We start from the raw sequence: 6,191 nt of genomic DNA, 5'->3' as shown, positions 1-6,191 counted from the left end.
AAACGCCATTGGCTGTGGTAATTAGAACCAATTTTCAACCAATGAGCTTGAATTATTGTACAGCTATACGATGTTTTGGTACAGAGTGCCGGCCCGTCAAATATTTTGAAAAACGAATTTGAGGACTGAAAACACAGGTAGAGGGTGAGTCAACATGTCAGTGTTGCAATGCTTTAACACAGATCTTACCTATTGTACCTTTTAAAATGTAGTTAATATGGTTGGAAATGACTTGAACAAAGTGCAGAATAAATCTTCTGAAGTATCTTCTGTGGTCAAAGATGCCCCAATATACACACCCATCTCACAAGCACAGCAGAAGACTCTTATCCTTGCAAAGCCATGGTGTATAAAGTACTGAAAACAAAGGAATGAATACTTATTCTTTTGGAAATAAATGTGAAATTTGAGAAACCTGCTTGGTATAGATTCTATTGAACCACTAAACGAATATTTGTCACATTTCAGGATTAAAATAAAAATTATCTCTATACTTGTATTTATTTTTATACAGTATGTGTATGTGCATATACAGTATATGCATGTATATATATATTTTTTATTTTTTCACTCACTCAGTGGGCACTTCATTAGGTATTTATTAGAATGATAATTTTTTGACTTATGTTTTCTGCTGCTGTAGCCTAACCACTTAAAGGTTTGATGCATTGTGTGTTCAGAGATGCTCTTCTGCATACCACTTTCGCCACATGATTGGCTGATTATACATTCAGTGAGCACTTTATTAGGAAAAATTTTACCTGATTACACCTACTTATTCATGCGACTATCTAATCGGCCAATTGTGTGGCAGCAGTGCAATGCATACAGTCATGTAGATACGGGTCAGGAGCTTCAGTTCATGTTCATATCAACCATCAAAATGAGGAAAAAATTACTTTGACCATGGAATGATGTTGGCAGACAGGGTGGTTTGAGTATCTCAGAAACTGCTGATCTCCTGGGATTTTCATGCACACTAGTGTCTAGAGTTTGCAAAGAATGGTGCAAAAAAAGCTGACAGGAAGGTGACAGTTACTCAAATAACCATACATTGGTATGTGGTATGCAGAAGAGCATCTCTGAACATACAACGCATCATAATGCTAAGTGAATAGGCTACAGCAGTAGTAGTCTAAAAAAACAAATACCAAATACTTAATAAAGTGCTCACTGAGTGACATTTGATATAAACATCATAATTATCATTCTAGTTCATTATGTTATTATGCACACACAGTAAAGTCATTCATGGGTTTCAAATGAAAAAAAACAATATTATAATCCTGCGACACTAACCCAAATTAAAATCCATGCGTCTGCAATTCTTTGAATATTGAGATGTTCCAACTCATCCTTTAAGTTCACATTTAGGTTTAAAACTTGTTCTTGTTCAGAAGTTTCATGTATAACTTCAATATCGTTTCTCTTTGTAGACACCAGAAGCAGAAGCGGTAGAGATGGACCCTCTCTCTCCACCTGAGCAGAGTACAGCACAAAGGCAGGAGGTATTTATCTGTGAGCCAGTCTGTCCACCAGGGGGCCTTGCTGCAGTCCTGAAGATTCTAGTGTAGAAACACATCAAAGAAGTTACATTTGCGAATCATTCTTTGAAATATGTTACCCTGGCCAGTTGTTATGATTCCATACAGCAGTGTAGGTAAGCTTAATTTTTTCTCATCTAGTATTTTTGGAATGGAATGGAGTGTAGCTGGATCAAGGGTGAAAAAACAAGATCTACCATGACCGGATCTTTTAAGCAAGACAATGATCCAAAGCAAATTTCGAAATCAACCAAGAAATGGTCGACTGAATGAAAAATCCAGACTTAAACCCAATTGACAGATTCTGTGGTCAAACATCCCCCAATAAACTCACCCATCTCATAACACACTGTAGAAGACTCAGTAGTGTTATCCTTGGTAGCCATGGTGTATAAAATACCAAAAAGGTGTGAATATTTATAGCACCAGATGGAGTTACATGAGAGTACATTCAGTGCTCATGATATTTAATGTATAGGCTCGTTCATCTTCAAGGGTAGGAATAATATTGTGGTGCACTGTATATTACACACGCAGCACGATTCCTGTGAAGGGGTGTTTCCTTTCAATTCCAAATTAAGTAATTGTTGAATATGTTATGTGTGCACAGAAACATTGAGTGTTATATGAACTGAGTTCACACCACGCTCACATACTGTCATTTTGTTTATCACATAACCTTGTCATCTGTGTTATTGTTTTATAAATGTTTTTTTTATCTCTGGTTTTACAGGGAATATGAAGATGGTCTCAGTGACGTGTAAAGGATCCTTTGTTGTCGACACAAGGACACAGTCTAAGGGCCAGATTATGTGTACCCACAATGCACTTTGCAGTGCTTTAGTTAATGCTGTGAAAATGTAACATTTTTGGCCATTTTTGTTGAATTCAATGGCACTTTATTTTCTTTATTCTTTATTTAGGAGACGCAGTGCATTGTGACACTGCAGTGTGAATGCGTTTGTTACCTGCTTGTTTTCCTGAGTGTGGCAAGTAGCGGTGCTGAGGGTGCTACCTGGTGAGCTCATGGCAAAATACTTTGTATGAGAACGACCTTATAATATTGTAATTAAATTCATTAAAACATTTTGCATAATGTTGCTGTTGTTATTGACATAAACATTGTATGTTTTCGGAATATTGGGGACATCATTTGCTTTACACTTTATAATTTAATAATAGTGTTATTAAATTCCGCTATGACCAGCTTGAAATGACCAGCTACCAGGTGTTTCAAAACCTAGCTTGAGCTGGGCAAACCATGTTGAGTATGGAGCTGGTCTGAACAATCGACTGTAGAAAAATATGGACCGAGTGCCTGTTACCTCACCCACTGACTATCCATGGGCCTGTTACCTCACCCACTGACTATCCATGGGCCTGTTACCTCACCCACTGACTATCCATGGGCCTGTTACCTCACCTACTGACTATCCATGGGCCTGTTACCTCACCTACTGACTATCCATGGGCCTGTTACCTCACCTACTGACTATCCATGGGCCTGTTACCTCACCCACTGACTATCCATGGGCCTGTTACCTCACCTACTGACTATCCATGGGCCTGTTACCTCACCCACTGACTATCCATGGGCCTGTTACCTCACCACTGACTATCCATGGGCCTGTTACCTCACCTACTGACTATCCATGGGCCTGTTACCTCACCCACTGACTATCCATGGGCCTGTTACCTCACCTACTGACTATCCATGGGCCTGTTACCTCACCTACTGACTATCCATGGGCCTGTTACCTGACTATCCATGGGCCTGTTACCTGACTATCCATGGGCCTGTTACCTGACTATCCATGGGCTTGGGAAGAGTGTTTGGAAGCACCGGAAGTCAAGTTTATCGGTCTAAACTGGTCAACCAGCTACCAGCAGTTTCAAAACCTAGCTTGAGCTGTTTTTCAGCAGGGAGAGCTAATGCACGCCATAGGCTACCCAGGATAAGTTGGCTAAACTTCACATTTCCTGTTGGTGCATTTCCTGTTAGAGAAGATCAGATAGTATCAAAATGGTTCAGAACTTATTTTGACGTAAAAGGAGCACGACTGAAGATGACCCAGGAAAGTAACTGGACTCCCGCTATCGCCTGGTACCAGCACCGGTGCCGAGATGGTATGAGGTAATGTTACCTACACTCATCAACACCCACAGTAGCCCTATAGGGTAATGAGGAGTCTAACGTGACAACACCCACAGTAGCCCTATAGGGTAATGAGGAGTCTAATGTTACCTACACTCAGCAACACCCACAGTAGCCCTATAGGGTAATGAGGAGTCTAATGTTACCTACACTCATCAACACTCACAGTAATCCTATAGGGTAATGAGGAGTCTAACGTGACAACACCCACAGTAGCCCCATAGGGTAATGAGGAGTCTAATGTTACCTACACTCAGTGAGCACTTTATTAGGCATTTGTTACACTTATTTTTTAGACTTATTGGTCTTCTGCTGCTGTAGCCTATCCACTTAGAAGTTTGATGCGTTGTGTGTTCAGAGATGCTCTTCTGCATACCACTGTTGTAATGTGTGGTTATTTGTGTTACTGTCACCTTCCTGTCAGCTTCCACCAGTCCGGCCCTTCATTAACTACACGTTTCTTCCCACAGAACTGCTGCTCACTGGGTGTTTTTTTGTTTTACACAACATTCCCTGCAAACTAGAGATTGTTGTGCATTAAAAACCCAGGAGATCATCAGTTTCTGAGATACCCTGTCTGGTGCCTGCAATCATTTCACGGTCAAAGTCACTTAAATCACATTTCTTCCCCATTCTGACATTTGGTCTGGCTACATTTCGTGGCAGAGAGTGATAGCGTTGTGTGTTTTTCTTGTGTGAAAGCAGTGACTTTGGATAAATGTAACACATTCTATTAATCTCACATTTTGCGATATATAATTTGTGTATAAATTACGTTCGCCTGAATATCAATTTGTATTATTCCCTCCACAAACCAGCGCACTTTGTATGCAGAGAACCCCCAGAGGTAATGTCAAGCTCAAACACATTCAAATCAGATAAATGACAATCCCCTGATGTGCAGCGTATGAAATATATTGATATACAGTACACATGTACATTGGGCTCTAGCATTATTGCCACCCCCGATAAAGCTTAACAAAAGGTTTTTGTAAACCAAAATACAATACTTATTGACTGAAGCTTTATTTTCCAACGTGCGTAAAACAGTATGTTTTATTAATGATTCAGTGGAATCAACGGAAATATCACAGGAAACAGACTACGTGGTGACAGGGTAACCAGAGACAAAAACACTACAACACGGTGCGGGGGGCGGGGACAGGTCCTGGAGGAGACGCAGTGCGGGGGGAGGAGACATTCCCATGAGAAGCAGTGAGGAGATTCCCAAAGGCAACTTCTCAATGAAACTGAGGGATGTAAAAACTGAAGACAGAGGGGAATTAATGTGTACAGTCCATACAGACAGAGAATCAGTCAATGCAACGGCATACGTACAAGAACTAGGTACGTACAACAAAGTAAGATGACAGACTGATGGCTACTCTTACACACAATTTCACTCCAAAGAAAAATTTACCAGACAAGGGGAAAATGGAAAATGTAGTGTATTAATAGTGAATTAAGCATTTGAAAACATATATTATATATATATATATCTCTATGTTTTGTCATTAATGTCTAACACTTCAAAATCGCAAGATATCATTAAACATTTTTAGTCAGGTGTAAAATCTGTAAATAATGTCATTGCTAGAAATCCATTGCTTTTAATTGCCAGTAGTGATTGTTACATCAGCATTAGAACACTCAGATAAGAACATTCTAATCACATACTGCATGTGAGATTTCTCCACCTTAAAGGGATATTTAACTTTGGTATAACACAATTAAAATGTCATTTTGTGGAGATTACTCCATTATGTTTGCAGAGCATGTACAGAAGAAACATCAGCTGCCCCTGCTGACCTTGTGTAATGATTTCTCCAGGTTATCTGGCTCAAAATTCATTTACAGGATATTGCCAAATGTAATAGTTTTAAAGAGCAAACTAACTTCGGAGGGTAATAGATTGAGAAAAGAGAGAAATAATGTAAAAGTTACTTATATTTTTGCACGGCACGGATGGTGCTGTGGGTAGCACTGCCGCCTCACAGCAAGGAGGTCCTGGGTTTGAATCCCCTTCGGCCGGGGCCTCTCTGTGTGGAGTTTGCATGTTCTCCCCGTGTTCATGAGGGTTTCCTCCCACAGTCCAAATACATGCAGGTTAGACTGATTAGAGAGTCTGTTCAGAATAAGATGATGGATGGATGGATGTATATTTGTTTGCCTTATAAAAGTAAAAGCATATAAACATATCTTGTGCACAATAATCCATTTGCATGGATGCATTTATTTACTACAGCCAGGTGTACAGTACTTCTGTGCAATAACTATGGAAATAGTTATTTCATTCATAGTGAACCTGAACTTGTATCAGCTCAAAAGTAACTCAGATCTTTTCACATAAGTAGTGCTTGAAAGCGAAATGCATGGGTGTGAATTGGGAGCTCGGGGGGGGGGTTAGCTCCGGGCTAACTTATATCAGAAATTCCATAACGATACTAGCGGTTAGCATATATGCTCAAAATACACATTTCGAACGAATTTGG

Source organism: Conger conger, chromosome 12 (genome assembly GCF_963514075.1).
Source record: "Conger conger chromosome 12, fConCon1.1, whole genome shotgun sequence".
NCBI lineage: Eukaryota > Metazoa > Chordata > Actinopteri > Anguilliformes > Congridae > Conger > Conger conger.
The sequence above is the reverse complement of the archived record's forward strand: the minus strand, read 5'-3'. Positions refer to the sequence as shown.